The sequence below is a fragment of the Prunus dulcis genome, chromosome 5, assembly GCF_902201215.1.
Source record: "Prunus dulcis chromosome 5, ALMONDv2, whole genome shotgun sequence".
Taxonomy (NCBI): domain Eukaryota; kingdom Viridiplantae; phylum Streptophyta; class Magnoliopsida; order Rosales; family Rosaceae; genus Prunus; species Prunus dulcis.
The window spans coordinates 2,963,382-2,982,804 of record NC_047654.1 but is presented as its reverse complement, the minus strand read 5'-3'; positions in this window follow the sequence as shown (position 1 = coordinate 2,982,804).

Here is a 19,423-nt window from a genome sequence, read left to right as displayed (position 1 = left end):
TTGGTCTTATTCGACCATCTTCCTTTTCTTGAACTTGGCTGGTTGGTCAGCTTGCTATGAAAATTTCAGTTATCTTTTTCTCAATTCTAATTTTCATATTGACTTGTGAACTGCTTGAGTAACCAACCTGTATTTTGATTGCACATTTCCCTTTGTAGATTTATAAGTGCCAGGTTCCCGCTTGAGGGACTCCGAGCGTGTTCTGCATATCCCGTAGGATGTTTTCCCTTAGGAAGTTGACAAGTGCCAAGGTCCCCCGTAAGGGACTCCGAGCATGTTCTGCACATCCCGTAGGACGCTTTGGTTGCTGCCCTGCATCTCCCGAAGGACGCTGCCTATGGGCAACTGCATGACTATCTTGCCCCCCTTAGGAAATGGATAGGAACCTGGATACCTCCCTCAGGAAGCATGGAGATCTCCCTTAGGAAATTTCTGGCGCACCCTACGTCTCCCTGAGGACGCTTCTTTGAGGGCTACTTCTCCCATAAGACTCTTTTGATCGTTGCCTTGCGTCTCCCTTAGGACGCTCCTTATGGGCAATTGTGTGACTATCTACCTCCTTTAGGAAACAGATAGGAACCTAGATACTTCTTCAGAAAGCATGGATACCTCATTTTGGGAAATTCCTGGCACTCTATATCTCCCTTAGGACGCTTCTTTGCGGGCTGCGTCTTTTGAAGGACGCTTCTGGTCGTCGCCCTGCATCTCCCTTAGGACGCTTCTCATGGGCAACTTTTTTGTTTGTTTTTGGTGGGCAGATGAGACATTCTAGAATGAGAAACTGAACATATATTAATATTCATAAGATTACAGTGCTTTATTCGAAAATGGAAATAATTGGGCACAAAAATCTGTAACTTCTAGCAGTTGCTTCTCTTCTTCATAAATGTGCAGGGCTCAGTCATCTACTTGGGATTGAGCAGACGGGAGGAAGCGTCACGGATAATATTTTCAGAAATGGTAAGCATTCCATTGTCATGGAATTTCCTTCCTATTTATGGTGTCCAGTGTGTAGCTTCCTCTGCCCCTGGACCGGCTGATTACATAAGGGCCCTCTCAGTTAGGATTCATCTTTTTTGACCCTTGTCTCGGTGCAGTGATGAAAGCCTTTCTTAGCACGAGATCGCCTGGCTCAACCTTGTCTGGTAGTAAGACTTCAACTGCTGCTGATAGAAGGCGACCTAGATAATAGTCTTCTCACGCTCGCCCTCAAGTAAGTCAAGGTTGAGCCTCATCTGCTCGGAGTTCTAATCAACATTGCCCACCTCAAGGCTTATGGAGGGGACAGTGATTTGAGGAGTGATGATCGCTTCTGTCCCATAGGCGAGGGAGAATGGGGTTTCACCAGTCGATCTTCGTTTAGTGGTGCGATAAGCCCATAGTATTCTAAGGAGCTCATCCACCCATTTTCCTTTGACGCCTTCTAGCTTTTTCTTCAAGCAGTCCAATATGACTTTGTTGGATGTCTCGGCCTGTCCATTTCCTTGTGGATACCTCGGGGAGGACAAATGTTGCTTGATCTTGTATTTTGCAAAGAAGGCAGTGATCTACTTGCCAATGAATTATGAGCCATTGTCGATAACCAACGATTGTGGGCAGCCAAATCGACAGATGATGTTTCTCCAGATAAATCGCTCCACATTGGCTTCTTTGGTAGAGGATAGAGCTTCGGCCTCGATCCATGTAGTGAAGTAGTCGGTGGCGACAATCATCATGTCTTTCTTGGTGGGTGTCGGTGGTAAGGGACCCACTAGGTCAATGGCCCATTGCATGAATGGCCATGGACTGTTTTGTAAATAGTAGACTTCGACAGGCAGGTTAGGGATCGGCTTGTATTGCTGGTAACAATCACATTTCTTGACATATTCAGTGGAGTCATGGCGCTTGGTAGGCTAAGCCTTCTAGGAGAGTGACCTGCCCCCAGAATGGTTGCCACATTCACCGTCGTGAATTTTGCAAAAAAACCTCAAGTGTTTGAGGGTACTTTATGCAGGTGAGATGAGGGCTTGAGTATGACCTGCGAATGAGCTTGTTGTCATTCATGCAGTATCTCGCTGTCTTCTGCTTGACATTTCTAGCTTCGGACTTGTCCGTTGGCAGATTTTTATTCATCAAGTAGTCGACGATGGGGTCTTGCTAGCTGGGGTCCTCGTCAATTTGCATTGTGTCGATCGGCCCTATTTCTTTAATGCTTGGTCAGTAAATGTGTTCGACTGGGATAGAGCATCTGAACTAGGTATCTAGCGCTGACCCTAAGCTTGCTAGTGCGTCTGCGTGTGTGTTCTTTGCCCGCGGCACTTGTTGGATGGTGAAGGTAGGAAACTCCTTCAGTAACTCTTGGACTTTGTCAAGGTACATCATCATTGGGTGCTTCGCCATGTATTCACCTGAGGCTTGATTCGTGATCAACTGTGAATCTAAGTAGATGGCTAGCTTCTTAATTGTGAGCTCATTTGCCAAACGCAGGCCAACGAGCAATGCCTCATATTCTGCCTCGTTGTTCTAGGCCGAGAAGCCAAACGTGATAGCTTGCTCCAACAGGGTTCCATATGGGGTGATGATGACGACACCTGCTCCAGCTTCCTTTTGGTTCGACAGTCCGTCTACGCACAACTGCCACATGTCCTTGGGTGGGAACTTTCCTTCTTTTCATTGACTAGCTTCTCTTCTTCGGCGGATAGGGTGAATTCTACGACAAAGTCTGCTAAAGCCTGGGCTTTTATTGCAGTTTTTGGTCCGTAAAGGAGGTCATACTGGCTTAGCTCTACAGTCCATTTCATGAGTCATTAAGAAGCATCAGGGCTGTGGAGGATTGATCTCAAAGGAAAGTTAGTCATGACGATGACTTGGTGAGCTTGGTAGTAGGGTCGCAGCTTTCTCGCTAAAACTACAAGGGCTAAAATAAGGTTCTCCAATTTTGGGTAGCGAGTCTCTACATCGAGGAGAGCTTTTGAAGTGTAGAATACAGGACGTTTGGGCCCCAATTCTTCTCGGATGAGAGCTGAGCTGACGTCCGAGTTAGACACTGCCAGGTACACGAACAAGTCTTCACCAGGAACCGGTTTTGAGAGCAGGGGAGGTGAAGTGAAGTAAGTCTTCATATTTTAAAAAGTTACTTCGCACTCCTCATCCCACTTGTCTCTTTGTTCTTTCTTAAAAGCTTTGAAGAATGGTCTGTACTGGTCGGTAGATCTCGAAAGGAATCGGTTAAGGGCCCTACTATGCCCGTCAGACTTTGTATTTTCTTTACTATAGAAGGAAACTTCATCTCAAGAATGACTTTGATTTGAGATGGGTGTGCCTCGATACCTCGTGCATTTGCTTTGATTCAACTTCATGCAATACTGGCCGAGTTTTTGATGTGATATGCATGTTTTGGGGCTTTGAACAGCATGTCGTCCACGTAGACTTCCATAGTTTTACCGATCTGCTCCTTAAACATTTTATTCACTAGCCTTTAGTAGGTTGCTCTAACGTTCTTTAGCCCAAAAGGCACGACCTTGTAGTAGTAGGTTCCTCTCTCTATGATGAAAGAGGTTTTCATCTTGTCATCCTGATGCATCAGGATTTGATTATAGCTGGAATATGCGTCCATGAAGCTGAGCAGCTGATTGTCGGAGGTGGAATCCACGAGTTGGTCGATTCCTGGCAATGGGAAGTTGTGTTTAGGGCATGCCTTGTTGAGGTCTGTGTAATTGACGCAAACTCTCCATTTTCCATTTTCTTGTTTCGCCACTAGAACAATGTTGGCCAGCCACTCCGAGTAGGAGACCTCTTCGATGAAGCCGGCAACTATGAGTTTGTCAATCTCAGCTTCAATGATCGCGACCTGCTCGAGAGCGAAGTTGGGTCTCTTTTGCGCCACTAGCTTCTGGTAGGGTTGAGGTGAAGTTGATGGCAGATGATGTTCGAGTCGATACCAGACATCTCTGACGGTGACCAAGCGAACACATCTTTGTTGTTCTGGAGAAAGGTGGTCTGCTCCACCTTCTGGTATTTAGCTAAATAGGGTACGGAGATATATATATATATATATATATATATGTGTGTGTAAGGTGTAAACCGAGGGGCCGGAGCCTTGTATAAAAGGGAGAGAGAGTATGGCGGCTAGGGAGAGAGAGTATGGAGCCGTGTGTGTATATATATATATATATATATGAATGTGTGCCTATACGTCTGTAAATAAGTAGCTGTATATGTGATTATATCATTTGATTGCGAGGTTTGTATGTTTGCAAGTAACATAGTTGCTACCTAAGTTTGTTGTAAGTGTGTATAAACCATGATAAGTAGGTATGATTAAGTCATATACAAGTCTTAATACACCATTCAACCATGAGGCCTCGTGCGTGGAGGTGCACAACAAGTTTAAGGCTCACAATGTGGGTGTCACCGATAGGTGATGCTCAGCAAGTTATAAGGTTCACAATGTGGTTGTTACCGACAGGTGACATGTTGTCAGTTATAAGGCTCACATTGTGGGTGTCATCGACAGGTGACAAGTATGTTATAAGGCTCACATTGTGGGTGTTGTTGACAAGTGACGACAATGCCCCTTTTTCTGTCAATATAAGTTTTTGATGGGCCTTTAGTACTAAAGGATCATTCTAGTTCAATTTTGATAATTAAGACCATGCATTCATTCTCATGCTAGGCGTACAAGCATATGATTATAAGGCTATGTATTTGTATATTTATAAATATATATATATATATATATATATATATATATACAGTCCCCTTCTATTGAGAGATCTCTCAAATAATTTTATTTGAGGGACAACCTTTAATGTCCCATACAAATATTTTTTTCAACGATCCAAATCATCTATTTTTTAAATCAACATTCATAGATCATCCTTGAAAAAAATTAGATAAATCGGAAATCGTTTTGATGTCCAATTGTGTCCTACAAAATCAATGAATACAGTGCTTCAAGAAAGTACTAAAATTTCAATAACACAATTGATGGTCAAACAATATCGGATTCAAGAGATTTTTTGTAGAGATGATCTTTGAATGATTATCTAAAACGTAGATAGTTTGGATTAGTGAAATACAATGTCAAGTTGACAGGACCCGATCCTAATTCCACTTTGGAATTCGAACCAAGCCCTGTACGTGTCCGACATTTGGCAACTGTCGGACACAATTGACCATTTTATCCTTCCTGCCATAGTTACTATTAAAATTTTCTTTGGACTTCTGCCGAAAATTCGGCAGAGTCTCCCCTGTAATTTGATCAAATCCAAAGTTTTCCACCTGTTAAACAAGCTAATAATTCTTTACCAACTGCCAGAATAGTCAATCAACCAATCACCAGTTCAAGTTTTCTACGAAATTAGATATCAGAGCACATTCTAAAGTTTTCAAAGATTCAAGAGTTTTCTACCAAATTCTACCTTACTTAACGGCGCGGAAGCTGTGACTGGCCCGGTGGTGGATCTCGTATACTTCTAAGGCCTGGGGGCGAAAAATAAGGTTAAAAATGTGAGTGGACAAGGATAATGTTCTTGAAAACAATTTTTAATAACATAGCAACCCCCATTTAAAAAAAATAGTTAAATAAAACTAAATACGTACTCTCCATTTGAAGCAAGCTAAACTCAAGGCATCCTATATAAATCATATTCAAGCTAGAAAAGTCTCGTACAAAAGCACTGAAACCAAAGCTTGCATAAAACACTGAAATCAAATTTGTATAAAAGCTCTGTGCTCAAACTTTGCATAACTGAACAATATATAAAGGTATCACTGTCTGAAAAATCGGAGAAGCTGATATAAAATAACTGAAAGTCATAATTAAATAAGGTAAAACCAAAATCCTTTGAAAATACCACCTATTTGTACCCCTGTCATAACCGTCAATTCCCTGACAGGTCTCGGGCGTCACACAGGCTACCCGAGCCGCAAACTGGCGAAATCAGGGGACTATGATCAGCCTGTCCCGCCGGCAGATTCCTCGATGACACCAAGTCAGCTCGAGTCGCTCTGGCAGGATGCAGGGGACCGTAGTCAGCCTGATCCGCAATCCTGGCAGGTCTCGGGGACACAGAGTCAGCCGAGCCGCAATCCTGGCAGGTCTCGGGACACCAAGTCTGCCGAGCCGCAAATCCTGGCACTCACGGTCCGAGCGTCCCCGAAACTCGTGAGGCAAGTCAAGTGCACTGACTAACTAAAATCGGACCGGATGTCCGTCGACATCGGTCCAACTCTGGGTAATCACCAACTGTAGGGTGGGTACATGGTGGTCTAAAATAACTATTTCTGATAAAATCTGATATCCTCTGAACTCTGGTAAATCTGAGCTAAACCACTATTTTGGGCTCAAAAACCACAAATCTGCTGCTTGGCTAATTTTTATAAAAATCAAGATATTTGCATAATAAAATTCATGCTAAATCACTTATTCAAGATCAAATATAAAATATAATTATAAAATCTTTTTAAGAAAGAAAAGTCCACTCACTGTTGGTCCGAGCTAGCTGGACCTCTCGAGGGTCCCTCCTGTGGATTAGCCGGACTCCTGGTGCCTGCTTATCCAGGAATAATAAATTAATAAACTGCTGGATAAAAAGAATTTAAACTAAACACCCTGCCCCCGGCTCCTAAACATACGTGCTTTTCAATTCAAATTACTCCTATGCCCACACTAGCCTTTTTCAACGCTTGGAACAGTTTTGGGAGGTTCGACGTTCAGCTTAAGCGATAAGCCGTCAGATCGGCCGACCCGGGACCCGTGGGGTCCACGGTGTCCGATGGCCAATCCGATCATTCCTGAAGGTTTCTCATACAGCGGAAATCCTGTTCTGCGAATTTTGTCCGAATCGGCCGGTCGGATTGGCCAAAATCGAGTTATCGCTTAAAACCCTGACCCTAGCCCCAGGGTTCACGATTCCAGAGTATCCGGGACTCCGATTCGCGATCCGTCGAATCCTACGCGATCCTGAAATCACGTAGACCGAGATATCCAAAATTCAGCGCGATCCGACGAGTTAACGATATGGAAAATCCGTTCGGAGCTCAAACGGACTCCGAATCGAGATCCGCGAAATCCCACACGCTCGTGGCAACACGAGGGTCACAAATCTGTACAGAATTACATCATTACCCTCGCCCACGCGCTCCAGCACGCGCGGGCAGCTTTGGGTGTCCAAAGCGATACCGGGTGGCCGAAAAATCTTGGAACCAAGACTCCAAACTCCTACCCTAATTAAAACACCCCATTTGGAGTCACTTTTGTTCTTGGGCCACCCCCAAAAAGTGACCAGAAATAGTAGTTTCGAAGGGCCAAAATTTCGGCCAAACTTCAAGTCAAAAATCGAACCCCTTAGCGCTAAACTCGATCGAAGCCCATATACCCATCAGCTAGAGCACGAACAATAGCTCAAAAACCATACCTTACTCGATCGATTTGGTGGAGAAACGAGGGAGAATTTTGAGCTGGAATTTCGGGTGGCTTCGAGGGAACCTCCGCCGGAAAAGATGGTTTTCCGGCCAGCTCAGGGCGGCCCCGGGGTGGAGATTGGTCAGGTATTGACGGCGACACGGAGGCGGACCCGTAGGTATCCACGGCGGAGATCGGCTCGGCCTGTGGTGGCCGGGCCGTCGCTTGGAAGGCGAAGGGTCACGCTGCTGGGCGACGCGAGGGAGAGAGAGAGAGAGAGGAGAGAGAAAGTGACGGGGAGAGGAGAGAGAGAGGGTATAAAATCTGACTTTTAGCCAAATTACCATTTTGCCCTTTGCGGTTTTTAGACCATATCTTCTTCGTTATAGCTCCGATTCGGGTCTACTCCGTGTCTACGAACTCGTTGCGCCGCGCTCTACGTAATGGCGCAAGCGGCATTCCCAAATTCTTTCTTAATCAAAAAGTCAAATTTTCCCCCATTAAATAATGCGAGGGCAAAATTGTCTTTTTGCGAGAAGATATTTTCCTTACTTTTTAGATATTTTCTTTCCTTTTAGATATTTTATTTTGGGTTCTTACACGAGTGGCCCTACAAAAGTGTCCCTCAAATAAGCTAATTTGAGAGATCCCTCAATGGAAGCTCTCTGTATATATATATATATATATATATATATATATATCTTGTATATTTGTAATTGTTTGAGCTTGTTCGAAGAATGTTTAGCTACTTACTGAGTTTATCTCACTAGTAGTTTATTGTGGTTCCAGGTACCGAAGTTATTGAGGAGTAATAGGAGGCTTAGCGGCAGTAGTCCTTGGTCATGGTCCCATAGGGTTTCCGTTCTCTAGACTTAGTTGATAAAAAACAAAAATAAGTGGTTGACACGTAACCTTCTTTGAAAATTTTCTTTTCTTCCACTAGATTTACTTATTTCATTTTGAGCTAAGATTTCGTTTGGTGACTCTTGAGTTTCTTTAAGGAATTAATGACAGTTGGTTTTCCTTTCAATTATGATTCAATTGACATATTTGTTTATTATTAACTCTTAAGTAGGTAGGATAAGTAGCACCTTTCGGAGTACGTAAGGGGGTGTTACAGTTGGTATCAGAGCAATGTTCTAAGGGACTATTAGCTCTTTAGACTGTAGGATTTGTGAAAGTAGATGGGACCCGTTCACTGCCAAGTAATAGGTGTGTACTTGTTCGCTATCTTGAATTCCTTGTACTTTGTTTGATTGCTCTTAAACCCCATGTTTAAATTGTTTGCATCTTATAGTATAACTCTGAAAGCAGAGGAACATGGGAAGCATCCGGCGTTTAATAGGTACCATTCGTGTCAACCAATCACGAATGGAATTCTAGTTAATTAGGGAGGTAATTAAGAAACATAAGGAAGATGAGTTGCAACGAGAAAAGTTTGAGTTGCAACGATGGCGTCGTCTTTATGGAGGACTAAGATGGAGTGTGCGGCTACAAGGGAGAGTCTTAGTTATGCTGTGAAGCTCGGGTTACGCGTTTTTAGGATATGGCGAAACATTAATAAGCAACTTCGACACAAGAATCTCCTATTGAAGGCTATGAAACCTTCGCCTCTTGCTAAATCACTTGTTGAGTCTTTCGATACCCCCACTAGTGGACAGATAATAGTACTTGATCCGTTCCCCATTAAGGAGAACAGTATCTTTATGACAGCGTGATGTGAGAGGGACGACTAGATAGTCACTTATAGTTTGATTAAATTTAAATTGTTTAATTTGTTGTGACGTGTACGAATCTAAATTTTGAATTGGCCACTGGTATTTTGTGTGTTGGATTATATTAAGTTAGTATTGGAAATTGATGTTTTTTTGCTCCTATGTTTCCCCATTACTTAAATTAAGACGTCTCCTTTGTATCCAAAAGGACATAGTTATGGCTGGAAGTAGTAGGGGCAATCGTGGAGAAAACGGCCAGGAAGGAGTCCCGAATAACATTCAAGACTTTTTCCGCATGAAGACTTCATTGGGGAATACCATGCAGAGAGGGATTGGAGGGTCGAACAATGTGGTGGAACAGTTTAGGAAGAATTTGCCCCTGGTTTTCGAGGGTGAAGGAGACCCTCTTGCGGCTGAGGAATGGATCAGCGAGTTGAAGAGTATTTTTACCTACATTGACTGCCCGGTTGCACAAAAGGTGACTTGTGTAACCTTTATGCTTAAGAAAGGGGCAAGGCACTAGTGGGAATCGGCTCGTCGTGCATATGACATCGCCAACAATCACATGGGGTGGGATCGATTCAAGGAGATATTCTACTACAAATATTTCCATGCACCCTTGAGAACGGACAAGAAAGATAAGTTTATCCAACTCACTCAGGGGTCAATGACGATGTTAGAGTACGAGCGAAAATTTGAAGAGTTGATGAGATTTGTGCCTTACTTGGTGGACACTGAATAACGTAAGGCTAGGAGGTTTGAGAGAGGCTTAAGGGCTGAAATAAGAAGAGCTATTGAAATTCTAAAGCTCCCAACTTATGGCTCTGTCCTGAGAAATGCACAAATTCTAGACAAGACAGAGAAGCCTATCGCAGTTGCTGAAATGAAGGTCAAGGGACAAACTTTGCACTAAAGAGACCATGGAACAAGGATAACAGGAAAGGGTATGATAATCGGAATAAAGGAGGCAAGAAGCCAAAAGTTTATGGCACAGAGAAGAGGGACGTCCCAATTTGTGACATGTATGGTAAGAACCATGGAGGAACCTTCCATAAGAAGACTGGGGCATGCTTCAAGTGTGGAAAGACTGGAAATTTCATACAAAACTGCCCAGATGCTAAAAAAGATCAAGGGGGAACACAGAAGGAACGAAGGGTATGAGGAAGAGTTTATGCCCTAATTATGAACGAGGCGGACGATGTAGCAGCTGTGGTGGTAGTTACAATCCTAATATCTAGAAAACTTGTTTTTACCTTATTTGATTTCGGAGCTACACATTCTTTTGTATCCTCTAGATTTGCTAGAAAAATTAGTGGTATAGTTGTTAAGTTAGAAACAAATTTTTCTGTGGCCATCCCTTCTGGGGAGGTGTTGAATTGCAAGGAGGTGCTAAAGGGGTGTGCAATAACTATAGAAAATAGGGAACTTGGAGCGGATTTGGTGATCATGGATGGTATGATATTGATGTTATTCTGGGAATAGATTGGTAGTCCACTCACCGCGCCATAGTGAAGTGTTTTGAGAAAGAGGTTGCTTTCCAACCACCTAATAAAGTTGAGTTTTGTTTTGTTGGTGCTAGAGTACAATCACTACCAAGGGTGATATCATCATTGCATGCAAAAGAAGTTGTTGCGAAAAGGGTGTGTGGGCTTCCTAGCCAGCGTGTTTGAGGCCAATAAGGAAAAGAGTCAGATGCAGGATATTCCGGTAGTCAAGGACTATGCAGATGTGTTCCCAAATGACAATTGAGTTCGCAACTGAACTTTTACCAAGCACGGCTCTTATATCGAAAAACCCTTATCAATTGGCACCAATGGAGCTTAAAGTGTTAAAATAACAGTTACAAGACTTTTTGGATAAGAGATTTATCTGACCAAGTATCTCACTGTGGGGAGCACTAGTGTTATTTGTTAAGAAGAAGGATGAGACAATGAGGTTGTGTATCGACTACTGAGAACTCAACCGAATCACTATAAAGAACACGTATCCACTTCCGAGGATAGAAGATCTATTCGATCAGCTACAAGGAGCTAGTGTTTTCTCAAAGATTGATCTTAGATTGGGTTACCATCAGTTGAAAATTAGAATGGAGGATGTTCCTAAAACTGCGTTTTGCACGCAGTACAGACATTATGAATTTGTAGTGATGCCGTTTGGTTTGACGAATGCGCCAATAGCTTTTATGGACCTCATGAATCAAGTGTTTAAGGAATACTTGGATAAGTTCGTCATTGTGTTCATTGATGACATTTTGGTTTACTCCAAGACTCAAGAGGAACACGAGAAGCATGTAAGAGATGTTTTTGAAATTTTAAGAAATGAGAAACTATTTGTGAAGTTTAAGAAGTGTGAACTCTGGCTTAGTCAGGTGGCACTCTTGGGGGATATAATTTCTGGCCAAGGGATCGTTGTACACCCTGGTAAGGTCGAAGCTATGGTTAATTGGTCAACCCCCACTAGCGTCGGGGAGGTAAGAAGTTTCTTAGGACTGGCTAGTTACTACAGTTGTTTCGTTAAAAGGGTTTTCTAAAATTGCAAAACCACTTACTCAGCTGACTTAGAAGAATGCTAAATTTCAATGGAGCGATAGATGTGAGAAGAGCTTTCAAGAACTCAAGAACTGACCGGTGCGTTTGGATAACCTTGTGGGTGAGTTTGGGTTTGATTGATGGTTGTAATGTATGACATTAGTTATGCTGTTAATTATATGACGTTAATTAATGGCTCTATATGATATTAATTTTGTAATAAATTGTAATGTTTGGCATTATTTTTATCACTTTTTCATTATGAAGGTTTTGGGCACGACAATTCCAGTATTAAAAATACTGGGTTCAAGATGTAAAATATGACGGTCCAATTAATAAATTGCAAAAACAGACGTCAAAATCATACCCAACATTGTTTTTTAACAAACGACATGGAATGGACGATGTAAAAGACTGTACATAAATAAAAACCGCCATTTGAAATATAACAAATACGTCGGTTAATTAAAATTGATATTACATAACAATTAGGCCACCCTGAAAAAAATAATAATAACCAACAACGACGGTCACGTTAAGTCGTTACTACTCAAATTCATGTCGGCGTTGTTCATAGAAGCAATATTTCAAAATTAATAACACACGGTAAATGGCACAAACCGACGTATTTAACAAATCACTACGACCTCCCATAAATATTTACCGTCGTCTAAAAGAACCACAAAAAGCTTCTCAATTTAAGTATATGTCGTGAGAGTTCTTCCGAATGTTGGTAAAATGACACTTACAATCGTCTCTCAAAATACACATGATGATATTGGTGTTACAAGCACCGTGTACCATAGGAACCATGTCTATATTCATACCACGTCATGGTAAGTTAAGTAACAACAACGCCCAGGTAAATACTAGGGTCGTAGTAGATAGTAATAAGTACGTTCTTTCTATATTTAAAGTCGTTATTACAACATTTACACATCAGTTAGGACCATAAGTGTCGTGGAATCGGATTAACCACGGCAATTTATTTTAAATAATCACTGTGAATGTCGTTTTGAATGACTGTTACGTAATATTTAGTGTCGTGGTTACTCTATGTTACGGTGGGAGGAATAAATTATGACATATTATCTCATTCAAACGACACGACGTTCCAAAAGGTGTTGTCAAAGCTTATCCAAGTTGCCTTTTTTGCTATTTTTATATTAATTAGACGTCGGTTGTGAAACAATAGCGTTGTCATATGGTAATAACTACTTTCTTTCCACATTTACAGACGTTACTACTTTTTTGCACATCGGTTAAGCGTCGTGGAATATTTATTAACCCCGGCGATTTATTTTAATGTACCGTCGTGGAAGATATTCCTTACAACGGGAAGTTAATATTTAGGGTCATGGTTACTCTGTGTTACATCGGTACATGGGTAAGTTGTGACATGTTATTTGCTTTAGACGGCGCAAGGTTTCTAAAAGAGTCATCTAAGCTTGTCGAAGTTGGCCTTTTTGCTATTTTTATATTAAGTAGACGTCGGTTTTTGTTTAGAGATGACGTAGTATGTTGTAACAACGTCGGTAATTTACCGTCGTGGTTTTATGCATAGATGGCAGTCGATTTCACGACGATTTAAAAACCTCTATACGAAGGTGGATTCTCATCGTCTATTGCAATTTTTGTAGTAGTGCATGGCCATAAAGAGATCAATGTCAAAACCTTGATGATTATTTGACCAAATTAGAGAATGTAAGACTTAGAATTGAACTCAACCAACTAAAATGGTCTTCTAATCATCTTAGAAGTTATCTAGGTTTCGATAAGGATCCAGCTCATACACCATCAACTAGCTGCCTAGTACAAGTGTTTCAAGTCATATACAAGAGCTAGGGTTCCTACTTCTATATGAATTGGGATCCGATCTTCTATATGAATTGGGATTCGATATCCTATTGCATTATGGTACCTCTAGATGTTTCTTGATAGGCAAGACATCTTGAGGGATGCATATAAATAAATGGCTCCCTTCGAGACCAATACACACCAACTCATTAAGATTCACCACATCCAATATATATATATATATATATATATATATATCAAGGGAGAGAGCTTTTATAGCTACTTCGATTCAAATGGCTGATCCAAGTATGCACTGGCATATCCGTTAAGGGTTGAGTGAAGGCTGCCTTTACTCAATAATGTTGTTACCTATCAAATGTGCCAAGTTTCCATGAAATTTTTTGTTGGATGGAGGCAAACTCAAAGAAGACTGAGGCAAGGCAGGAGGGGCAACCTCTAACCCTCTACTTATGTTATTCTTTTTGTTCGTTGGATTCACTTTTCTCATTATTCTCTTCTCATTACTAGTAATGTTTTCTTGCCTCTAAGAAAGAAAATTCTTAGATCTGCCATTGCAGATATGTGTATTAGGTTATATAACTATTTAGATTAACACGTCTGACTGAGCTCCTGATCACAAGAATAAAAGGTAATTAAAATTTTATTAATGTGCAAGAAAAAATGTAGAGAAGGACACTTATAGCTAAAATGAAATTTTTTTTTTTAGTATAAGCAATAGTCTAAATTATAGAAAGGTTGTTTCTCATAGACAAACAACCAAGATGTCATGGGAGTTCAAACCTGAGACCTTTAATCTACAAGTCAATGCCCTTTTTTACTGGACTGGACCCCATTTTTCATGTGGGCTTTGTTTTTTTGTTTTTTTGTTTTTTTTAATAGGAAGGAAGGCTCCTAAGAACTAAATAAATTCGGTTGAGTTGATATATACCAAATACATTAATCGATGAGTGCTCCTATTAGGTGGGAAACCTCCATTGTTTTGGAATATGTACATTGACCACCTTGACAAAGGCACCATATTCAAGTTTGATTATTGGATGCTCAAAAGTTTTGTGGGACCATTTCTCCCCTATAAATCATTTTCAACTTTATTTGAAGAGAATATGTGTGTGGAATGGTGGAAAGTGAAACAAGAAAATATAGAACATGTAGAACAATTAAAGCAAAAATAGGTGAATGGGTTCTTTTCAAAATCTTAGATATGCCTTTCACTCACCAGTCTGTCTAGATATGTAGGGCACTTATCTAATTTTCCCTTTGCTCTAAGTCGTTGGAAAAGATTCAGAATGTTTCCTCTTTTTGTTATTTTGCATTAGGTCGACTATAAAAAAACAGGATGATATTTCCCATATTAACCCTATAGGCTAGCTATAGGCTATAGCTAGGTAGCTAGGTAGCTGGGACACATGCAGGAGAACAGGCAATTGCTACTTTAAGTCTTCCAATTATGTGGGCTTGAATGGAGATATTCATTCTTGTAGATAGATATGTGCTTATTTTCTTAAGAATATTTGCTTCAAATTAGGCAAACCCACCTCCCAGCCTATCCTTTTTCAATTTGGTCCATAAAATAAATGGAATATTATCCAAGTCTTCCACTATATACACTTTAAATTTTAATCCCATAATATGGTCAAGAATGTTGCCACTTTGTCGAAACAATGCTGAGAGACATCTTTTGTTGATGGAGATTTCTCTATCAGATTGCCTAGATATAACTTGAAAGAAGAGAATCTTTTTCTTTTTATTTTCATTTTTTTTGGGCTTTAATTGACATGTTTTTTCCTGTAATTGGTGGAATTAAAGAAAGGACTCAAACACACAAAATATATATATATATATATATATATATATATATATTGTGGCCACCAAATTCAAACCTGTATTAGCGGAAAAGAGACAGAGACATAATCCTGAAGAGAGATGCTGAGAGCTACAAATATTCAATCATATGCAGTAACGACCATCTCCTTCACCAGATTCGCTTCTACTGAAATAAATATGTACTACTGTTGCAATCATGCTGGCAAAAAGCTTGATATAAACGTATTTGTTTTAGTCCATTTGTCAATAAAATCGCTTCTGTCATCTTTTTAAAAAAGTGGAAAACATATGCTGATGCTTTAATACAGTTGAAAAGATCATCAAGTTGAAGAAAATATTTCACATATTCAGGTAATAACATATAACTTGAAAACTTAAAAAAGAAAATTAAAGTTTAAGCGAAAACAACGGCATGTTTGGGAGTGTTTTTGAAATGGCTAAAAGCGTGTTTTTGACATCGTTTGGCCAAAAAATTTAAAATGTTTATGAGTCGTAAAAGCACTTTTTGAAAAACATGCTTCAAGGAGCACTCCCAAATGCTTTCTGAAAAGCACTTGGATTAACAAGGACAAACGAGCTTGAGAGTTTGAGATCGATGGAACAATGAAGACAGAAGGTTAATTGTGAGGGTAATGAAGGTGAATCATGTGATGGTGCAAGATGGCTTTCTCATGTTTGGTACAAACAAACTTTATGTCCCAATCAAGTACTACCTAAAAGCCTATGGATAATAATTTAATATAAAAAATACCTCAATATTTGCTTTGACACTACATAACAGCTATATTGATAAAGGAAGAACAACTTGCGTGTGCATATATATCTATGCACCACTCAAAAGACCATGCATTCGTCATCAATAGGCACATTGGCAATGCAATTGATTAACTATATGCTTTTTTTTACTTTGTAATGGTGCCTTGCAAACATTTACCTATTTTGAAACCTAATGCAATATGTTCATGTTAGCCAGAGTGCTTTCACGTCAAAAATGGAATCCTTGCATTATTAGTTTAATGGGTTATTTACTCAAATGGTCTTTAAATTTATACCCGAATTGCATTTTGGTCCTTCAATTAAATTATTCTCTTAAATGGTCCATCAACTCTTTATTATTCGGCAAACTCCTCCCCCCATTCCCCACAAACTCTTCCCCCTCTCTTTCTTTCTCTCTCTCCCATTCGACCCCCCTGGCAACAGACCCCTCCCCCCTCCCCTCTTTACTTCCCATATTTCTTCTCACCCAGATGCAAAACCCATTTAGCCAACCCTTCCCGCACCAACAAAACCATAAACACTTCAAGTCAGCATCAAGACCCCTTAACGGAGATGTTTAAGAGACATAGATGCTTTTTAAGGTACACTCATTAATTACCCTTTTGTCCTAAATTAGCAATCTTATAGAGATTTGACTGGTTTCAACACCACAGAAACCTCCATCAAATCAACCTCTCCATAAAATACTTAAAGTGCATAGAAATCTGACTCACTGATCATGTTTGTCCCACTAAAATCAACTGTATGTATATGTATCGTTTGTTCCATATCACAACCCACCTGCACACACAGAGAGAAAGAGAGGGAGAGATTAAAAGCTTTTTATTTCAAAGACCAAAATGCAACTAGGATATAAGTTTGGAGACCATTTGAGTAAATATACCTAGTTTAATTGATCTTGGACTTCTTTGGTGATTACCAATTAGTTTTAGGTTAAATTCTCACATGATCATTGTATCATAGCAAACTATTCATATTTTATGCTCAATAATCATCTAATGTTGTCCACATGTTATGGTTCAATGACCCCACATGTGAGAGAATGAGTATTAGTCTCGCGTGTGCATATATGCACCACTCAAAAGGCCATGCATTCGTCAAAAGGCTCCTCTGCAATGCAATTGATTGATTATGCTTTTTTTACTTGTAATGGTGCAGTAAACATTTACTTATATTGAAACCTAATGCAATATGCAATTTTTGTTATGTTGAGAGTGCTTTCACGTCAAAAATGGAATCTTTGCATTATTAGTTCAATTGATCTTTGTAGAAAACGTGTTTCCTTGTATATTTCAATTTGTACAGAGTACATATTTATATGCATACAGTGAGTCTAATTTAGGTAAAAACAAGGAGAAGAATCTGTTGTTGACATTTGGTCATTAAGAACAGGATTGTTGACAATCTTGGACTTCTTCGGTGATTGCCAATTGATTTTAGATTAAATGCTCACATTATAATATTGTATCATAGCAAATTATTTATGTTTTGGGCCCAACATTGAGCCAATGTTGTGGTGTTAATTTTGAGTGACCACACGTGTGAGGCGGTGTGTTAAGACTGTTATCCTATATTGAATGTGAAAAAGTCTTGCATTAATAGTTTAAATAATCTTAGATATCTTCACTCATTGTCAATTGATTTTAAAATGAACGCTCGCATTCTAATAATTCATCTTTCTTTGTCAAAAAAAATTATTTATTTTATGTACTTTTCAAGATTAATTATTGTGCCAAAAAGGGGAGAGGCCTTAAAACAACAATCACACGCAAGAATATGAGAACCCAAACCTCCACGATACCCATAGCAATCACACAAAGACATGCCCACCTTTATATTATTACATGTGGTATAAATGAGGCCCAAACCCTGGTACAAACAAATACCAGAAATATTGTCATCACGCAATATTGGGTTAATTTATATTTATGAACACGTTTCAAGTGTTGAGAAGAAAAATAAATATATATTTTAAGTTAAAATAGTGAGCGAAAAATATTTCCCTCTTCATGGTAATTATAGTGCACATTAGTTAAACAATGATAAGATTTACCCGAACTAGAAAATACAAAAAACATATAGTTGAAAGTTTTACCCCAACAAGAAAAGAAAAAACATGTGGTTGAGACTTGCGAGAAAGCAATGTATTGGAGTGAGCTAATTGTCCATAATTAAATCAATCATTTGATTGGAAAGTCACATACATCACAATCAATTCACATTCTGGGCACAATTATTGTTAACACGTGATCTCTCAATTCTCTCCAAGTCAAATTTGTGGATCCAGGATGTCCTTTTGCTTTTCATATATATAATTGAGAAATGCTAGCAACCTTTTCTCTAACCTTTTCTTTTGGACCTTCTCTCTTCTCCTCATAACAAGTGTCATTTTCCTTACACTTAAAACAATGTCATTAATGCATCACACAAGTTAGTTTTTGTTTTCCAAGTTTACCATTTTAAAATGTATTGGCTTTTATATTTCCTTCAATTTATTCAAATTTTGTTACAACTTTTTTAGCACATTGTTGAAAATTAATAAGAAAAAAACATAAGAAAGTTGGAAAAAAAAAAAATTTTAACTTCAATTTTTATTTTCTTGTTTAATTTTTTAACAAGATGATAAGAAAGTTGTAAAAAAAATTAACAAAAAAATAAGTTAATACATTTAATAAGGGTAAATTTGGAAAACAAAAATTAGTTTGTGTGATGCATTAATGACATTGTTTTAAGTGTAAAAAAAGTGACACTTGTCATGAGAAGAAGAAAGAAGGTCCAAAGGAGAAGGTTAGAGAGAAGGTTGCTAGCACTCCCCATATATAATTTCCCCTTTCTTAAATCCAACTTTTCATATATTTTGGGGAGCTTTTATATGGTTGGAGCCAAGGTCTTACATATTAGTGATTTTTTTTTAAAAAAAAATCCATTATCAAAACATTCAGAAGCACCGACAAATTATCAATATAAAAAAAATGGGATAGAAATTATGAGAATTGTGATAAAAATATGAAATTTTTTTAATGAGTATATTGCGATGTGACAAATATTATGACTTCAAAAATGTGTACTAATTAATGAAAGAGGACTAATATTTTGTTGTGTTAGGGGATCGAAAATTGTCAAAAATTATAGATATGATATTATTGAAAAGTCGTGATAAATGATAGAATCGATAGCACAATCTATAAAATCATGAAAATTTGTTGGTTCCGCTGCATTAGTCTCCATTGATTTACATCTACATCAACATATGCCATGTTGTTAGGCCTTTGAAAGATCTTATCTAAGATAAGAGATTTTGGATCGTCATTTTTGTTTTAGGCCTCTGTAGACATAGACTTTTACTGTTTTATGCAAGCGCATTTGGATTGCAT